Source organism: Aythya ferina (assembly GCF_964211825.1).
Source record: "Aythya ferina genome assembly, chromosome: 6".
NCBI lineage: Eukaryota > Metazoa > Chordata > Aves > Anseriformes > Anatidae > Aythya > Aythya ferina.
Window position 1 is genome coordinate 7188441 of NC_140303.1, and position 21209 is coordinate 7209649.

A 21209-nucleotide genomic window follows, 5' to 3' on the forward strand; every position below is an offset into this window, starting at 1 on the left:
TTCAGTATTGTCTCTTTTGCTTAGGCATGATTGTGTGGTGAGCCACTAAGCTATAATGACATTCATGCTGTAGGAAATGAGAAAATGGAGATGTATAGTTTCTTTTAAAGCCCAAATTTACTGCTGCATGCATACAGCCCTTCTGAGGATGCCTCAAATCAGAAAGCAATCTCTGTATTTTTCAGCAGAGGGCTATTGGTATTTTAATACACAGCAGTACTCTGGAGATTCACCCAGGAAAAGCTGCTTTGCAAATGTTTATTAGTCATAAACAAAGTTGGAAAAAAAAAGGAAAGAAAAAGGAAAAAGAAGGGAAATGAACTCCAGGAGGAGAAAACTATCCAAACTGATGGCATGAATAACTATATATATATATATATATATATATATATATATATATATTTAAAGAAAGTATGCTGATTGAAGAAACTATGGAGACGATGTTATTCAAATGAACTCAAGTGTCATGAAATTGTGCCAGGATTGCTCGACAGGGACAAGTTAAGTTCCTCTTGAGAGTGAAGTCAGATAAAATTTGCACACTGTTGGTATTTTTAATTAAAAAAAAAAAAAAAAAAAGTTTGGTACTTGTGGTTGTGCTCAAAAAAGGCATCAAAAATTCCAATCCAATTGTAAAAATGAAATCTCGTTCACAACTCTAGTCATTAATGACACTTGAAAATGAAAAATTTAGATTAATATTTAAAGGCCAAGAGAAATCTATCTGAGTGATTAGTAACATGACAAGGGTCATACTGGGTCTACTTTGCCCAACATTCAGTCTCTGACTGGTGCCAGCAACAGATGTCTGAAGAAAAGGCAGAGTATAGTCATTACCAGTCTTCCCAGGAGAAAAAAGCTTCAAAAGATTTACAGTTCTGGAACTTCTCACTCTGTAACTAGTCATTGTTTTGTGAGGGGGTAATAACAAGATCCTCTGGAATTTGAGCATGTAAATTATAGTAAATTGGCTCAGATTGGTTTTGTTAGATGAACCAACTGCCTAGAAGAGGAGAGGAAATGCCTTCATATTCACTCAGTGCACAAGCATGCATCAAGTAAGCTTTCAATTTGTAAGCTTTCAATTTCAAAAAAAGAACAAAAACAAAAACAACCAAACAAAAAAATCATTTCAGTTCCATTTTTGTCTCCAAAACCAGCCCTATTTTGGAAAACTGAGGCAAAACTATTCCTTACAGAAGGTGTAATAGCATAATAGATTCCTAAGTTTTATATTCATTGTTGGGAAAGGTGTCTACTCAACTTGAGTAGGAGAGAGACCATTTGAAATGTTAAATTTTCATTTATTCAGTCTGGTTTCAGATTAGCTATCAGCAATTGAGCAATTGTTAGATATAAAAATTGGGAATGGTTTCAGCTAACTGCAGAGTTTTTCAGAGATAAAAACACTATAGAGGAAGCATAAAAACTGCAGACTTTGTTGTTGTTGTTGTTGTTGTTTAAAATAAAAATAAAAGAATTGCATCACATGTATATCAACTCTGATGATGATAGCAGTGAAAGTAGCTGGTTTTAAATGTGTATTATACAAGTCCCAGCAGGCTCTTGGGGCTCTCAAGGTCCCTTGATTATTAACACATTTGCAGATTATATGTAAGATTAAATTAAAGTGATCATACCCTGTCCATCTGTCTGAAAATCCTCTAAGAATTTAATTTCACAGTCAATACAACCAATATGCATTTTCTTGTATCTTTTTTTTTTTTCTTTTTATGTGTGTGTGTGTTTTCTGTGGCTGTTAGAGGTGTTATAATTTATTTGTAAACACAGCTGCTTTTACGTGGTTCTGTATGGGGCAGGAAACAGTATGCCTTGGATTTTAATGAGCCTTCAGATCAGTTTTAAATGCCCCGACTTCTGTTCTGCCTTTATCAGTTACCTTGTTACACTTTTCCCCTCATCCTTCCATCTTCTGCCCACTCAAAATATTGTAACTGTACAGTCACACATGGTTTTTCCTATTTAAGACACATTTATTTTGAAAACCTATGAACCCCACTCTGGGATACTCTAAGATTGAACTGAATGTTTTCTAAAGCTTTTATTATGTCATTTCATTGCAAACATGCCTATAAATCATGATTCGCAGTGCTTTGAAACTAAATCCAAAACCTGCCACTCTCTGTGATAATTTTGCAATTCATTTGATGTTGCAGAGAGCTTATCTTGCACAATCTTTTCTCCCAGTAAAGCAAACAAAAAAATCTAAAATTTGTGGGTTTTTCAAAAACTGCACATATTATAGTTACTTTACTACTATGAAATGCATATGTATTAGAAATGCATATCAGGAGTCGTAATACAGAAAACAGCTAACAAAATTTCAGATACCCAATGTCAGCAGTGATTCAAAACAAAAAATAATTTCAAGTCCAAACCAACTCTTGCAATTATTTTCATAAAATGGTTATTTAACTCCAGACCTATTTATCTTGGAGTTATTTGAAAATATTATTTAAATGTAGAAACTGCTTTCCTCAAAAATCTAATAGTTTAAATACTGGGAGTTGTTGATGAAAATATATCAAGGCATTGTGTTTTGCAAAATTCTGGGATTTTGTTTTGCCCTTGTGAAGTTTGTTGGTGATAGCAATGTACTGTGTTAGAATATAATGATCAAGTAAGTTTTTCATTGTTGAAAAAAATCTTAGTGCTGTTACAAACACTTCAACTTTTCAGCATCTTATTTTCATGTGCATATTATGCTGAGACAGGTATGTTCTGGTACTTGTCAGATGGTGCTGAGTTCTCTGTCATAGTAACTCCGTAACTGAACTACGTTGTTTTTAGGTCGTGCTTACAAATACTGTAGGAATATAGTAATAATTCCAAATGTTCACTTTGTAGTTCCAAAAGTGAAAAATGTATTCCTTGCATATATATCCCCATCTTTTATGGAAAAGTTGAAAATATTTTACTTAAAAATTAGTGCAGTTATTGGTCCTATAAATTCCAATGATTTTTTTCCATCTCTGTGGCTGTTTCTTAGAGAAAAATCAGTGTAATCGGTCCAACAGATAAAGCTAGTAGCGTTATTGTTTATTTCCAAGTTTATGTATGTTATAATTGCCCTCTTCGTTTATATTCTGTTTTGCAGACTGTTGTTATACAGTCTGATTAGATGTGAAAAGGGAGTACATGCTGAGCACTATATTCATAATTTTGAATAATTAGCACTCATTAGCCAGGCAATGCTGCAGTTGAAGCCCAGGGGATGAGGAATGAACTTTATGGGTGATGGGTGGGTGAATGCTTACTGCTCTGAAATGAAAATGTTCAGTTCATGTCTATTACTTTAAATTTGCTTTCATAAGAACTAGAATAAAATAGAAATGAAAATTTACTCAGGTTCACCTCAGATCAGACCTGATTTTGTAGTTAATCAGATTGTTTGCCTGCAGTTTTCCCTTACCTATTTTATTGAACCTGACTGAGGAACACTGACGCTCAGTTTCAATTATATATACCAGTTAATCAACACAAGTGCTGTTAAGATCAGGCACTTTGTCTAGATGTAAAATGTATAATTGCTCACTTTGATGTGATGATAATCTTCTAATCTTTGCCCCTTCTAAAAACAGTGTAAAGGAGGAAGTACTTCAAAATTTGTGCGGAAGAACACTTCTCACACCTTTTTCTCTCCTTTTCCTTTTCTAATTTCATCCCTCAACCTCAGCTTCCAGACTATTTCCCAAATACTTTGTTTCTAAAAATGTCAAACCTAGCAAGTCCTGCGTTACCCGGTAAGTCCGATAATTTAAGTTGTTTGGACTCTGTGTTCCATTATATAGCTTCCTGTTTGGCTTCAGAGGACAATTTATAGTTTTACTGTAGTTTACAGCTTCATTTTCTGTTACCAAATGATTTTTCAAAACACAGGATGATTTGGCTGGTATATACGTGTTCTGCTGCTTTTAACTCTGATACTGATCATTCCATACACTATAATGACATAAAGAAGTAATTCACTACATGCTCCAAAATACTGGAATACTATCAGAAACACAAAGTAAATCTGATATCTGTCAATTGCTCAGCATTCCCATCCCAAATAAATGTGGAACCAGTCATTTCTATGAACTCATAAACAGGATAAGACAAATGGAGGGTTTTCCTTAAGTATCAAGCAAAGGATGCATCCTACATGGCACATATTTCTTGTTTCTGTTTGTGAATTGAAAGTGATCCATTGCTAGAGATCAATGGTAACCGTGAGGGCACTAAAAGCAACAGAAGTTGCTCTTCAAATGGGTGCTTGGGCAGTAAAACAGAGCAATCATAAGTAATCACAGAAGATATAGTGTGATTCAGAAGCTCTCTGTATGTCTCTGATTTTGATGCCACACTTAGCATGTCTGCTCAGGACTTAGGATTTTATCTATCCAAAAATGAATAGGAGACTATTGCAATGACTCCTCTGTTCATGTAGGAATAGGAGTCATTTGCCCATGTATTCTTTTCTAGTGTAATTTGGCATCCAAAAGACCCAAAGCTAGCTCCCTATTTCCAAGGAACAGTATTTACAACAGTCCTTTGGGTGTGAGATGTCTTTGGGCACTGTTGCACATGGAATGGAGAAATATAGCTTTATAGAAATGATCTGGGTAATGTTAAATTTCTGCTTGTTGGCTTCAGTTAGCATTCAGTTTTAAAAACTGAGTAAAATATTAGAAAAATGGTTTTAAAATGAAGTAGGTCAGCACTGTTTCAAAGCAGCTTGCAACGTGTTATTCGAACTTGCTGAGAGACATGAATAATTATTAATTGTTGGATGGCTAGGATGTTTGCTGATTGATACTCATTGGGCTGCTGATTAACAGATGATCAACAATCACTTGACAACTTAACCACTAGTACAGTGGCTAGGTTAATGTTACCTGACATCCTCCTAGTTAGTTACATGAAACAGCTCTTCCATGTCTCCTTGCTAGCATTCTGACTCTCAAAGGGGCCTAAATATGTCAGGAAGAAATTGTTTGGGGGTAACTAATGTTTCTATAGAATTAATGTACTGATAATCTTGTCCTCGATACTGTTAGCAACACTGCAAAAAGTCTGACCAAGTTGTCTGTCATCCTCAACATGACTGAAAGTTTGCTCTTTCAATGCCAGCAAGGTAGCTGTGAGAGTACTGTTTATAATGCAGTGCCTGCAGACAGCATCATAAACAAGACAGTGAAAAGAAAATTCACAGCACATTTATGTAACTTGAGATAGAGCATCTTTGGTATCTGATGATCTTGAAATTTTTCATGAATACAAAATAATTTCTCAGGCAAGTTGTGCAATTTGCTATTTCTAGGTGCTTCTTGGCATTGAAAAGTAGTGTTTTATGGTAGCTACTGGATTTCCAGGTTTTGTAGGGTAGTATGAAATACTGTTGTTGTTTTGTTTTGTTTTCAATTTGGATATTGGAAGGATAGCCCTGGGTTGGGGAAGCTGTGTAGGAACGTAGTAACAGAATCAGAACTCAGCACCATTCAGTGGTCAGTGTCTGCTGGAGGGCTTGGGGAAAGGAGTGATTAAAAAAGATGGTGCAGGAGGAAACAGTCTGTTGTGCTGTGATACAAAAGCACTATCTAGGAAGGGCATATAGGCATTTGTAGGTGTGAAGGATGTTTTGTTACTTATGTAAATTAATAAGGAGGAGTTAAAGTGCAACATGAACAAATACCTGGTGAAAGTAATTTTCTATCTTTTCTTAGACTGTGTACAAGTCTATAAAGAATATACCATTAAAAGACAATGTATATGCTGAAATTTTTAGTAGTGAAAATACTTCTGAAATTGCTTATAAAAAACTAGAATTGATAGTATTAGAATCAAAATCTTTGTATCACTTGTAAACCTTACAGTATCAGCATTGCAGCAATACTGTGCAACAGATCTTAACACAATCTCAAAACAAACACAGAGACTCAGGAAAATATCTGTGTCTGTCAAGTTTATTTTATATTATAACATCTCTCGTCAAAATGTTAACAATATTCTTCAGATATATTCAGATGCATTTAATTTGTTCCTTAATTTTGTGTGTTTTAGTTTTTTTTTGTTTTGTTTTGTCTTGTTTTGGTTTTTACTAAAATGTTTTCTTTAAATATACCAGCTCTATTATTGCTTTACAAACGAGCTCATTCCACCATGACTTAATTTTATTCCTAGTTCAGTATTATTTCATGTGGAAAAATTGGATTTATACTCTGAAAATGATGCTGCCTGTTACTTGCTCAGTTCCCAATCATGTTCAGTTTGATGCTTTCAGGCCATGATGTGATTGGAATGTGCCTGTTTGAAGTTGCTTGTTTCATGCCACAATAAATACATGTCAGCCTTCATCTGTGTGATTTCCCTCCCCAATCTTGAAAACTGCTTATGCCATTTGATAATGCTTCTTTCTTTCATCTCTTAATAATGAGATCTTTGTGAAATTTAGAATACTCCAAGGTGAAGTTCTTTTTCCACTAGCATAACTTGTTGTTTAGAACTGAAATAAACCAATATTGGCTACGGCATTTCTACTGAGGACAGAATAGAGGGGCTGTGCACAACACCTGTTCAGAAGATGGTTAGCTTTAGACAGACCCTGCAGCTTTCACAGCAGGTATAGGAGCAGTCTGAGCATGAACTGAGATCAGAGCTCAAACTCCCATGGTTTTGATGAACCTTTATCTGTTGCTGCTTCTGCCTGCTCTGTCCTGGAGAACAAGTCCTACGAGGAGCGGCTGAGGGAGCTGGGCTTGTTCAGCCTGGAGAAGAGGAGGCTCAGGGGTGACCTTATTGCTCTTTACAGATACCTTAAAGGAGGCTGTAGAGAGGTGGGGGTTGGCCTGTTCTCCCACGTGCCTGGTGACAGGACGAGGGGGAATGGGCTTAAGTTGAGCCAGGGGAGTTTTAGGTTAGATGTTAGGAAGAACTTCTTTACAGAAAGGGTTGTGAGGCATTGGAACAGGCTGCCCAGGGAAGTGGTGGAGTCACCATCCCTGGAGGTCTTCAAAAGACGCTTAGATGTAGAGCTTAGGGATATGGTTTAGTGGAGGGCTGTTAGCGTTAGGTTGGAGGTTGGACTCGATGACCTTGAGGTCTCTTCCAACCTAGAAAATTCTGTGATTCTGTGATTCTGTGATTCTGTTTCTTTTCACATCTGCATTGCCCCAGTTGTCTTCTGTCCTCTCAGAAGAACAGGGAACACTTTTTTGGCCATTCCTTTCTATCCTTTGTTTTGCTCTCCTTTAATTTCTTATTCTGCTTCACTCTCTCAGATTTCCACCTGTTGCTTTTCCACTACCTCCTTACAAACAAAAAAGAGGAATGAAAGGTCCCACAGTGTACGCCTTGCCAGCTCAGATTGCAAGTCCTTCAGGCCAGGGTGGTCTTAGCTATAGTACTTATCAGAACCAGCTTAGATTAACTAGAAGCATCACTATTACAAAAAGAATTTATCAAGTTGAGAGGCCTCTCCTCCTTCTCCTTGACCTGAGCCAGCCTGTGGACTGGGATAGGCTTGGACTATCTTGTAATGTCAGCTGGGAACATTTCTCTTCATCTGGAAAGAGTGGTTCTCCAGTCTTTAATTACAGCAAATACTTGGCCTCTCAAATCTGCCTGAGAAGTGCAAAAGAAGAGTTATATAGTGGATTTTCCTTGGTCAGGAGATGCAGTAGCAAAAGCACTTAGGCTCTGTGGAAGAGCAGAGTTGGTACAGCAGCCTTTCAGGGAGCTCGTTTTTGTTCTCCACCTGCAGGGAAACCAGAAAGGGAGACAGCCCTGGGACCTCAGTGAGAGGTTTGGGAGCCATCTGGGATTTTCACTGTTAGTTGGGCGGGGTTGTATTTAACTGCCACTTGTACACACTTATTACTGCTGCTGTTTGTAAATCTCAATGTGAAAATATTTTCTGTAGAAGCTCTAGTAGTATTTTGTAAGAACGTAGAAAAATCTGTAGAGAACCTCTAGTCAGATGGATGTTTGATAAAGAGAAAATGAGATTACTATGTTGAACCTTAACTCTCATAAGAAATACAGGCAATACATCATTAAACCAAAGAGAGATGAGCTGTGCAAACATGAAAGCCATAAAAATATTGTATAGTAAGGGAAAAAAAAAGAAAATTAATAGGCATAGTCTGGCTCTCAAAGGTGCTCAGCGTTTCCATCAATCAATGTCAGAAAATCCTGCACTGTTTGGCATCTCTAAAACTGAAGCCAATAAAGGCAGCAGAAAATTGACATCTTTGTGGTAAAAAGGCTTAGACCTAATTTTCAAAAGTCAAAGAACGTGAAATAAAACAGCCAATCAGGTGCCCTGCTAGCTTCTGCATGTGAAATGGCTGCCATATTGCTGCATGCAGATTATAAAAGTGGGGTTTCTATGCTTACCAATGCAAGTAGACAATGTTCCTTCAGTAAGATTATCATGTGACAATCATTTATCAATTCGTGATTTGGAAACAAGATGATCTCGTTTCCCTGAAGTAGGGAAAGAAAAATAAAGACCTTCAGAGGAAAGAAGGAAAAAAAACAAAAAACAAAAACAGAAGAAAAGCCAATAAAAACAATAACGTCACAACCAATATAGTCAAAGAAGAAAAAATGAAAAGCAGCAGACAGCATAGAAGTGTTGAGTGGTGTTTTGTTGTTTTCTTGTTGTTTTTTTTTAATTGTTTTTTCCACACTCAAAATGACATTTTGGGGCATTAGTAAGTTAAACAATAAAACTGAGAAGTGCTATAAAAATTAAGTTATTCATATAACTCCAGGATAAAAAATTATTAAGTAATAAAGGAATTGTATTCATTTTTTCATTCTTTTATTCTTTTTCTTTTCTATTTTTAAGGGGAAAAAAGCTATTAAGGAACACGGTATAATTTTGTGTGTAAGGAAGGTATTAATTTCCCAGTCTTGCCTTAAGACTAATTATTCACTTCTCCCAGTTCTCGGAACAGCGTTTAAAAAAAAAAAAAAAAAAAAAAAAAGACTAATTCTATAATGTAAATGATAAATGAGTTAATGAGAAGATGAATGAATACAAGTTCCAATTCACATAATTGCTGTAGATTATTCTGTAGAAAACGCATAGGTATCAGAGGTACAAAGAGAGTTGTACTTGTCCATGTGATCTTTTTGAAATACTTTTCACCTGTTTAAGGATAAACCAAAAGATTATTTAAACCTTATTCCTGTGAGGGACTTCATCTCTTTTTGTAATACATAGAATGTCTTTGGACTCTTTGAAGACATATATTTTACAACTTCTTGAATTGAGATCAGAATGAATAAGAAGTTAGTGGTAAGTACTCTTTTTAAAATGAATTTACTTATATTCCCTGAGTCCCACATCTATCTGATCTGCCCAACCTCTAGCATTGCAAAACTGCTAGTTTCAAAGAAAAAATTCCTTGTGACATGAATTTATATTTATGGGCACATAAAATAGTCTAGTGGTCTCATTTTATTTTCAGTTACACAATAATGCAGATAAGCATTAAATCTTTTGACTGAACAGAAAAAAAGTAATTAAAAAATACATATAGTCAAATCCTAATAATGACCATAACTCATGGATAAACTATGAAGAAGGTGCTCAAAATTTGAGAGCACTGGTTTGGAAAAGGAGAAATTGAAGATGTTTGCCAACAGGTTGAGACTCGGTATAAATTGCACAGTAAATTGCACAGTTCTGGCATGAATCACTGCAGCTGTCTGAAGAGCAAGCAATTCATTACAGTTAGTGTTTAAAGACAGGTATGTACTTAATGCATTATGTATTGTTGGTTTTATTTATTTGTGTTTGAATAACAGATATAAAGTCAGTTGTCTTAATTTATTGCTTTCACGATGTCGTAGTTTTTTGTTCCCTTCAAGTTACAATTGGTTAATGATTGGGAGAGAAAATACTTCACTTTTTTCTTTGGTGTTTATAATCTTTTACACATGATTACTGAGACATATTTCATTATTTTTATGGATAATAAGAAAAACAGTTTTAATAGTATGATGCCCAGGAATTAAATCATTGGGCGTGAAGTGTTGGCATTACTTGGTACATAAGGTGAAGAGCAATGGTATCAACACAAACCAGCCCAGCTACTTTGATGAAACCCAGATGATGTTAAATAGATTATTTTCTAAAAAAAAAAAAAAAAAAAAAAAAGAAAATCTGTAAACTCAGCACTTATTAACATTCTCTTCTCCCCCACACATCCCAAAGAGGAAAGTTTTGGAAGGAACTCTGTATTATTGATTTTAAAGTGGAACATGAGAACATCTTTAAACTTTCTCTGGTCTATCCAGATAGACTAAACATAGAAAAAATAAAAACTTTTTTTTTTTTTGTATATGTGAAATGCTTTTAATTGAAAAATGCATTATATGTCTGTAAAACCATTTAAACCTAATCTGATAAAGAGAAATTAGTGTTGAAGGTTAATGGAGAAATAATTTCAGACTCAGAGTTGACATCCCAGGTGTAGACATGTGTTCTGAACATGAATATATGAAACAATACCAATTTCCTGAAATTGTCAAAGGTGAAAAGTTGTGGTGTGAATGATGTATATCGACCCCAACTTAAAGAAAACAATTGTTAATGAGCACCTCTGTGGGTTTTGTTGTTGTTTTGTTTTTGTTTTACATAAAACAATAATTGGAAGAGATGAAATGGCAGCTTCTGAATTATTTTAAGATGGCCAGATTAGATAACTCAGCTCTATTAGGAGAGTGAGTTATCTAGTTATGACTGATGTTGACTCTGGAAGTATTTTCTGCTGCTGAAGTCTTTTAAAATCTTTTAAACCAGGTAAATCTTCAACTGCACTTAGTAACCTTCACTGTCAGAATGGGCTATCAGGTTAACCAGTACCTGTTAATCTCAAATGGTTATGTAAGCCTCAGCAAAATGCAGCTGCTTTAAGTGACCATAGTAATAGAAGATGGACTGGAAACTTGGGAAATGAAGTGTTTTGCGTTCAAGTGGACCTTAGAAAATGTCAGTGATACAAATTTATGTGATACTGATTCAAAATTAAGAAAACATAAATCTCAGTAAAAAAGTAAAATGCTATGAGGCCTCTTGCTCAGGAGAGAGACCTGTGACTTCAGGGTCAATAATGGCTTGTACTAAAAGCCTTTTGCTAACTATAAATGAAAGTATTGTTGTAGGGGATGAGGATTCAACCGGATGTGACACAGCCATGAGAGTTATGAATGCCTTAGACTGTGAAAACTGGCATATGTGACGGTCACCTCAAGATTTTTGATCTTAGTACAGTGGTTATGGTTATCATTGCTTTGAAGCAGAACAGAGTTGTTGCCTGAAAATAAAGGACACTTTGCTGGTAACAGCCTGTCTTCAGGAAGATCTTGTATAAAAGATGCACTGAAAAATTTGAGTGGTAGTTTTCTGGGAATTTTAATGGTCACTATATCCATAAATGATGAATTTATGAACTGGAAATTACCCAAAAGATAAGAAGTATTAATATGCATAGGGAGATGACTTGTAACAGACATGCTTACAGAAGTATGTCTGTTAAAGTATATTTTGACTATAAGAGAAAGGAGGAGAAGCCAAATGCTTTTTAACTCTGCAGGTGACTATCAGAATGTTGCTGTTGCTCCGATCATTGTAATGTTCAGGGAAATAAGAGGACTAAACAAAATAGATGAGCCGTCGGAATAATTCATGCTCTCTGAAGCACTAAAGTAGAAGCAGTTATCATGAATGAGACAGGTTAGATTGACATTTGAAGTATTACAAAAAAATGTTTTGTGACAGTTACAGAATACATGCTGTAGATGATCCTGAGAGTGTAAAGAAAAACACTGACACTTGGCAGTAACATCGAGAGTAAAACGTGAGGATAAAAATTACAGGAAATAAATCTGAATACAGAAATGATATATACTTATTGTCTGAAGAATGGGAAAAACTATGGATGTTGATAAAAAGATGAATTTTGGAGGAATAGGAAGGTGTCAGTACTCTGTGAGTATTAATGAGAGAAGTAAAGTAGGCCACAGAGTTGTTGTAGCACTCAATCCTATTACCTCTCAGAAGGGATACCAGGTTTCTTCTGTGCAAAGCAGCCAAGCCTAAGCAAACACTTCAACATCTTTGTGCAGGTGCTTGTAGAGCAGCTATGAAAATTGGAGAGGTAGGCATTTGTCCTGAAAGGTCCCAACTACTACTTGTATGCAGTTGTTTAGAGGTATTGAAATTGGCAATCTTTTTCTTTGCATATCTATATGCATCAGTTTGCTCCCATTTGGATTCTGGATTGCAATTCAGCGTATTTTACTGAAAACTGTAAAAGGCAAACACAGATATCTTATGATTACAGGAAAACTGTTCATAGGAAGACAAAGGAAGCACTCTGAGCTTGAAAACAGATGCAGGCGTTACATCAGTCAGCTTGAGCTCATAAAGTAAATGTTCATGCAATATTAATCAGGATACTAGCTTCTTCTAAATACCAGAAATGAACCTCTGTGAGGAATATCAGTTTTTCTTTAATGTAACTGTAACTGCTGTAACACTAAAATCTTTATAAAATAGAAGAAAATAAAAATTGAATGATTGAACACTTCCAGTATATATTCTTTCATCACCTTTACTTGATAGCTTTTATATTTTTACAGTAACTTCTTAAAAACTTGGCTTTTATAAATATAACAGATTAGAATGACATTTGGTGCTGTTACATTGCTGGTCTTTTGTTCAGGTGCAGTAATTTCACCAAATATTCACTTTAATCAGTGTGAGCATATATAGAGAAAAAAGACTACAGGAAATGAGCAGTGTGTCACCCATATTTTAGCTCTCATGCAGATCCAAATTTGCACATAAAATATTGCTTGAAGTTCTAATGGAATTACTTTCAATTGCCCTGATGTATTAAGCTATTTTTCTGTGGTCAGAACTTTACTGATGTCATGTTTTATGGTATGTTGTACATGTCTAGCAAAATCAGTATTAGAATGGCTGTACAACTTATTTCCATTAAAAAAAAAAAAGTCACAGCTTGGTTTGACAGGTCTGTCATTACTGTCTGTTTGCAAACAGTTGTAATTTCACGTTAATGAAGTTAAAGTTTTTAAGGTTTGACATCTGTAACAGGCAATGTATGTGGAACTTTTGGACAGCTGTATTAGCCAAAATGCATTTGGCTGACTGGATTTATTTTTCAAATCTGACTTTTTTAGCTGAAATATTCTATTTAGGTAATGTTATAGTACTATGTCAGGGAGAAAAAAGCTAGTATGTAGAAAATAAATTAAAAAAAATCAAATTTATGGCACAGCTTATGCATAACATAGTCAACATTCACAAAGTTTATATTACATATGAATGCATTCTCCATGTTCTGTTTTACATGAAGGCTGTTTTCAGCAAAAATCACCTGTATGTGTACATTTTGAATGCAAAATCAATTGGCAGAAATTGTGGTTGCCCATGGAAAAGAAATGCAGCCAATTCTTGCAAAATGCATTTGAATTCTAATAATTTAGACTTAACCATCTGTAATTTTAAAACCAGACTTCCTCCTTCTGAAAGGATTGAAATGCTCTATCGGTAGGCTTGACAATTCCATCCTATGTGCTTAGAAGTCAACTTTGATTTCCTGGACATGTTCAAGAAATGTTATATATCTCATCTTATAAATGTTTTGGTGTCTTGAATACACTGACTGCTGCTGTCCCTCTGGAGTTGCATGCTGCTGCATGTACTTGTCAGAGTAGTTTATTTCTCTACGTAGATTTTTTGTAGGCTGAATCTACTTGCCCTGTGTACACATGTACTGTAACAATAACTGTTAGTGGAAGAACAGGATCCACTCCTCTTTTAAAAACTACTCCCCTATAGAAAGACTGCTAACAACTCAGATCTGCCATCTGAAACTGTGGCATGTAACTGTTCACTTCAGGCAAAAGCTAGTTTGAAGTCTGTAAACAGTACATCTTTACTGTTGGTTCAATTGGACTGAAATAAATGAAAGAAAATTTCCAGGATGCTATCATTGATGTCTAGCCTGGAAAGGGTGATGCTTGCACATCCATAGTATGGATGGAGAGGTTTTGCTTTCAGCTTTAGGAAACAATTTGTTGAGAGGAAGCGTGAGCAAGAAGCAACTATTTTGAGACTTTCAATGAATGACTTGCACAAAAAGTAAACTTAGGCAAAGCTATGACTGAATTCACATTACCTCACTCGTGCTTAAGCACTCCCCACTGACATCAGTGTGGAGTTCTTCACAAATACTGTCATAATCTCATATTAAAAAAAATATGCAGGTCATGAGTCCAAACACACATTAAGTGTTAATATTCGGATAAAAAGGAACCTGTGGTTACCTTGCTAAAAATGATTAATAGACAAATAAGATGTGCTGTGAAAGCATAACACTTTTAATGCACTCAGATGACTGGAACAGCTTATAATACTGTTCCCACAGAGAAAAAAAAATACAAAATAAAATTATTATAAGTAATGTGCCCATAAATTTATATGATATACTGTCCCCAACAGTACATATAATGAAAAAACAAACAAACAAAAAAAAAAACCACTCCAAAACAATGCAAAGCCTTTCTATTACTTCAGTGGATTGGGTATAGATTTTGATGTAGCTTTATTTTCATTTGTTTTATATCAGTGATGACAGTCTAAGGGGACTCAGGAAAATAATATAAATAATGTGTGATGCCTTTTTTTGGCCTGGGAAGATAAAGCATACAAAAAATACTATACAATGTAGTTTTGTTCATAAGATGGCTTGGGCAGATACTGTTGATTTTATAATCATATTAAATGGCTATTGAAACTGGATAAGATTGGAGAAGTTAGAAGTTTGAGTTGCTGGTAGATATTTTGCATCTTTGACTTATGACTCATAAATATATTTTTTCATTTGTCTAGGTCTGTATTTCTAATTTCTTGGTTCCAGAGGATAGGATCCAATTTCATAAAATTGCAGTATTTTATCATTCACAGCCATAAAATTTAAAGCATGGAACAAAAAAATAATTATGGGCTTTATAACTTTAATGCAGTGCTATCGACTGAGTTGGTCTGCCTGTAACCTGGTATGGTATGATGACAAAGTGGACAGTCTTTTTTTTGTGTAGCGCTATGATTTATGTATCATATAGTGTTGTTGTAGTTAACAATAAATGTGTGCCTCTCTTCCTGAAATACTGTACCAGAAAGTATTTAGTTGACTTTATCGGTAGAGTCAGAGTGTGTCATGGCAGAGCTGATCTGTGACAATATACTGACTTCTCCATTTAATCACACTGTCAAAGGCATTCAGTGTTACGACTTTGTTAGAAGCCATATCAGAAGCAGTTGAGGAACTGTCTGCAGAAATTCCTTCCCAGAAATGTGCTGCGTTATCATTGCTAATGCAATGCAGATGTACTTAAATGCAAAATAATGAATATTTAAAAATTGTCCGGTATATTTGCTTGTATATATGCCTTCAGTTCTAATTACTAGTGTCTATCTCAAATACATTTGCAATATCTAGAGATGTTGTGATAATTAGCATTCCATTTACTTTTGGAATGGAACACTACTTGTAACAGATGACAAAATTAAAATATAAATTCAGGAATGGCTGTTAGCAAAAGGAGATGCCTAAATTTTGTTACCTTTTTGGTATATGCAATGAGCCTTGTTTTTCTTTTTCTTGTTGTATGGGAGGGAGGAGCAACAGTGTGCTGCTGCTAATAGTATTGGCTTCGTCCGGTTGTTGGTAACACAGTGCTCCATCACAGCTATGTTTTTCATAAGACGACCATTTCCAAGTTCCTTTCTTTTGCTAGCCAGCCTGTCTGCCACCTGCTAAAGTGAATTTAAGCAGGTGAAGTGTAAACTGCATTTGCTGCTTTGCAGCCACCTTCTGTTCTGCCAATGACTGGAAGTGATCATCAAGGTCATGTAGTCCCTGCTGGATTTTCAGAATCAGTTTGCTAATAGGAAAGTCAGAGACAACTGTTCAACTGCTCTTTGTGCACTTAGGAAAAAACTTCAGTGATTTTTAGGCTTGTTTTCAAAATTTCATTTGAAAGGTAGAAAACCCTGTCAATGCTGATGTACTGATTGCTCCTTCATTCCAAGTTTTAAAAGGTATTGTTTTGGAGGAGTGATTCAAGTCTGTTTGCTAATGAACATAATAATGAATGCTTTGTCTTTAAAATTTGGTTTCTGCATTTCTTAAAGGACATGGTTTTGAATCTCATGACTAGAACTTAATGTGTGCGCAAATCAGATAAAATATCCTGGATCTGTTGAAAAAACTCACAGTTAATTGAAGCCAACATTTTCTGTCTTCAGCACTGAATTCTCTCTTAGAGTTGCTATAAGTTTTCATTTACTATTACATATTTCAATAGGAGACAAAAAAAACAGGGTGGGGGAATGTTGAATATTATCGGAGTTGTCTTTACATTGTGGAGGCAATAGGACTGTGAGCTTTGATTTATTGGGTGGAGAGCAGATTCCATCTTTCAACTTCTGTTTAGCTCTGTGAATTTTACAATACCTTGTTTCAGGGATGATTTAAAAATACTAATCTTTTTTCCTTCATTCTTGAGGTATCCAATATTTCTCAAGGGCTGACAAAAACCTCTACCTAGCATCTGGTATTTTAGAGTGCAGCTTTTAATTGTAAGATATGGGATAGATTATTTGCTTTTTTTGTTTGTTTGTTTGTTTGGTTGTTTTTTTTTTTCCAATAAAATTTTAGGACACCCTGCAAAATATCTAACCTATAGAGGAAACTCTTACCTAATTATCTGGAGGCAAATCAACATATATATTAGCAAATTTATCTTCACAAACAGAGAAGGACTGGTGGAGGATGTGATTGTCAGGAGCTGTCTTGGGCAGAGTGACCACGAAATGGTGGAGTTCACTATTCTTGGCGAGGCCAGGAAGGGGACCAGTAAAACCACTGTATTGGACTTTCGGAGGGCTGACTTTGAGCTGCTCAGGACACTAGTTGGTGGAGTCCCTTGGGAGGTGGTTCTGAAGGGCAGAGGGGTCCAGGAAGGCTGGGCGCTCTTCAAGAGGGAAATCTTAATGGCGCAGGAACGGTCCGTCCCCACGTGCCCAAAGACGAGCTGGCAGGGAAGAAGACCAGCCTGGCTCAACAGAGAATTGTGGCTTGATCTTAGGAGGAAAAAGAGGGTTTATAATCTTTGGAAAAGTGGGCAGGCCACTAGGGAAGACTATAAGGATGTTGCGAGGCTGTGCAGGGACAAAATTAGAAAGGTCAAAGCTCATCTGGAGCTCAATCTGGCTACTGCCATTAAAGATAAAAAACATTTTTATAAATACATCAACACAAAAAGGAGGACTAAGGAGAATCTCCATCCTTTACTGGATGTGGAGGAAAACAGTTACAAGAGATGAGGATAAGACGGAGGTGCTTAATGCCTTCTTTGCCTCAGTCTTTAGCGGCAATACCGGTTGTTCTCTGGATACCCAGTACCCTGAGCTGGTGAAAGGGGATGGGGAGCAGGATGTGGCCCTCACTATCTATGAAGAACTGGTTGGTGACCTGCTACAGCACTTGGATGTGCACAAGTCGATGGGGCCGGATGGGATCCACCCAAGGGTACTGAGAGAACTGGCAGAGGAGCTGGCCAAGCCACTGTCCATCATTTATCAGCAGTCCTGGCTATCGGGGGAGGTCCCAGTTGACTGGCGGCTAGCAAATGTGACGCCCATCTACAAGAAGGGCCGGAGGGCAGACCCGGGAAACTACAGGCCTGTCAGTTTGACCTCAGTACCAGGGAAGCTCATGGAGCCTATCCTCTTGAGAGTCATCACACAGCACTTGCAGGGCAAGCAGGCGATCAGGCCCAGTCAGCATGGGTTTATGAAAGGCAGATCCTGCTTGACAAACCTGACGTCCTTCTATGACAAAGTGACGTGCTGGGTGGATGAGGGAAAGGCTGTGGATGTGGTCTACCTTGACTTCAGCAAGGCTTTTGACACCGTCTCCCACAGCATTCTCCTCAAGAAACTGGCTGCTCTTGGTTTGGACTGGCGCACGCTTCGTTGGGTTAGAAACTGGCTGGATAGCCGGGCCCAAAGAGTCGTGGTGAATGGAGCCAAGTCCAGTTGGAGGCCAGTCACTAGTGGCGTCCCCCAGGGCTCGGTGCTGGGGCCGGTCCTCTTTAATATCTTCATCCATGATCTGGATGAGGGCATTGAGTGCACCCTCAGTAAGTTTGCAGATGACACCAAGCTATGCGTGTGTGTCGATCTGCTTGAGGGTAGGAAAGCTCTGCAGGAGGATCTGGATAGGCTGCACGGATGGGCTGAGGTAAACTGCATGAAGTTCAACAAGGCCAAGTGCCGGGTCCTGCACCTGGGGCGCAATAACCCCAAGCAGAGCTACAGGCTGGGAGAGGAATGGTTGGAGAGCTGCCAGGCAGAGAAGGACCAGGGAGTGATGGTGGATAGTCGGCTGAATATGAGCCAGCAGTGTGCTCAGGTGGCCAAGAAGGCCAACAGCATCCTGGCTTGTATCAGAAACAGTGTGGCCAGCAGGGCTAGGGAGGTGATCGTCGCCCTGTACTCGGCTTTGGTGAGGCCGCACCTGGAGTACTGTGTTCAGTTTTGGGCCCCTCGCTACAAGAAGGACATGGAGGTGCTTGAGCGGGTGCAGAGAAGGGTGACGAAGCTGGTGAGGGGCCTGGAGAACAAGTCCTACGAGGAGCGGCTGAGGGAGCTGGGCTTGTTCAGCCTGGAGAAGAGGAGGCTCAGGGGTGACCTTATTGCTCTTTACAGATACCTTAAAGGAGGCTGTAGTGAGGTGGGGGTTGGTCTATTCTCTCACGTGCCTGGTGACAGGAGGAGGGGGAATGGACTAAAGTTGAGCCAGGGGAGTTTTAGGTTAGATGTTAGGAAGAACTTCTTTACCGAAAGGGTTGTTAGGCATTGGAACAGGCTGCCCAGGGAAGTGGTGGAGTCACCATCCCTGGAAGTCTTTAAAAGACGTTTAGATGTAGAGCTTAGGGATATGGTTTAGTGGGGACTGTTAGCGTTAGGTCAGAGGTTGGACTCGATGATCTTGAGGTCTCTTCCAACCTAGAAATTCTGTGATTCTGTGAAATTTAGATATATTCTAGACTTCAGTGATTGTACTACAGTTATTACCAATTACTGTACTCACTGAATTAATGAAAGTGCACTATGTCTGTCCCTGGATTTCTGTTTTTCTTGCTGCAACTGTGGGTGACAGTACAAATCAAAGAGCTCATTGAAGTGTACCACAAAGAGCAGTCAACATATGCAGGTTCTTAAGGGCGACATGAGTTTGCTCTTTCTTTTTTTTTGTTTGTTTGTTTGTTTGTTTGTTTGTTTTAAATAAATATAAAAAATGTTATTAATGTTCATCTCAGGCTTTTTTTTTGCAGTAATTGAAGATTAGTTGTGACCTTTCCATAGTTTCTAAAGCTTTCTGAAGCTTGTGAAGCCATTTCACTTAAGTAAAATATGCTGTCAGCTTCCAGTCACGTTCAGTGCTTGGACTTATTTACTATAGCTGCACATTTTATCCACTGATGGTGATGGGTCAGGGTGCAATTAAGCTTGCCTTCTTAGCAGTTACTGTGAAACCTGAACTCTATACTGCCTATCATCCTATTTTAAGGTCCCTTCAGGTGAACTGGTCATAATCATTGGTGCTGAGGACTGTTAGAAGTAGATCTGCTTTTAATATTTTTATATATTCTTAATTTGTCAGTCTGCTAAGAGAGAAATTAGGCCACAAGGAAGGTATGTTATTAATATGGAGCAATTGCAAGTGATGTCATAGCAAGCCCAGAGGAATGAGATGCCTGTAGGCAGCCTGTGTCTATTTAATTGAAAGCTTGTCAAGCCTCTTTTGCTGTTATTATAGTGTGCTCCAGTCAGTGTGAATTAACCATTTTTTAATGCTATGCACTCTTCACCATTTTAACCATTACTAAGATTAAGAGGAAAATGAGTAAGTGGAGAAAGTTTACAGTAAAGTAGTATGGAAATCATTGTAAGTCTGCATGTGCAATCTAGACAATTTATAACACCTGAAATGGGAAACATTTGGTCTGGGGAGTATTTTCCTCAGGTTCATAACTATACACACATACAAATCATTGAAAGATGGCTCTCCACCAAAGCAGCCAGATGAAAAGTAATTGGGGTTGGCCACTGAATCAGTGAAGTTGGAAGGGGTCTCTGGATATCATCTAGTTCAACCCCCCTACTCAAAGCAGGGTCAGCTAGAGCAAGTTGTTCAGGGCTGTGTTCAGTCAGGTTTGGAAGACCTGCAAGAGGATGGAGACAGCCTCTCTGGATGACCTGTTCTAGTGTTTGACTACCTTTGCAATGAAAAGAGAATAAGAATTCTTTTTTGTTTGTTTGTTTGTTTGTTTTAGGATCAAATGGAATTTCCCTTATTTCAGTCTTATTTCAGTTGGGCCCATTGGTTTGCCCTTTCACTGGGAGACCAGATTAGTTCCATGTTCTTTATTGCCTCCCCTCTGGTGTTAGGTCCATTGGTAAGATCTCTGCCCAAACCTTCTTCTCCAGCCTAAAAAATCACATCCTCCCTTCATATATCAGATGATCCAGCCTCTTAATCGTTTTCTTGACCCTTCACTGGACTCCAGTCTATCTATGTACTGGGGCACAGCAATTCAGTTGTCTCACTAAGGCTGAGCAGAGAGGGGCCACGGTCACCAACCTGCCTACAATGCTCCTCCTAATGCAGCCCAAGATGCTGTCAGCCTTCTTTGCCACAAGGGTGCATCGCTGGCTAATTTTCAACTCGTGGAGGACCCCCACTTGGTAGCCTTGTATGCAAAATTGATCATCCTCGATACACTGGTGCATGGAGTTATTCTTCCCAAAGTACTCGACTTCACATTTTTACCGGTCTGTAGTTCCCATGTTGCCCTTCTAGAAGACGGTATCATTTGAATCCTTCCAGTTCTCAGGAACATCCCGCTTGCCATGACTTTTCAAACACAAAAAACTTTAAAAGTTATCTTCCCAGAAATCTAATCAGTCTTTGAAATTAAACCAAAGAGGCTTTTGCAGAGGATAATACTAGATTCTCTCCTCTCCCATCAATTGCTTCTGAAGGGAATCAGCAAATTATTGTGTTAAAGTGAAGCCTTGGAATGCTAATACA

At 37.6% G+C, this 21209-nt stretch overlaps 1 protein-coding gene across 2 annotated transcripts in view; it reads left to right on the plus strand.

Moving 5' to 3' along the window:
- Positions 1-3667: 3667 nt before the first annotated feature.
- The window catches only part of TFPI (tissue factor pathway inhibitor), a 189993-nt gene continuing 172451 nt past the window's right edge, over positions 3668-21209 (plus strand). For both annotated transcript variants that reach the window (XM_084522921.1, XM_084522924.1), the window contains exon 1: positions 3668-3764. The gene's annotated coding sequence lies outside the window, so the exon portion shown is untranslated. The remainder of the gene's footprint in view (positions 3765-21209) is intronic.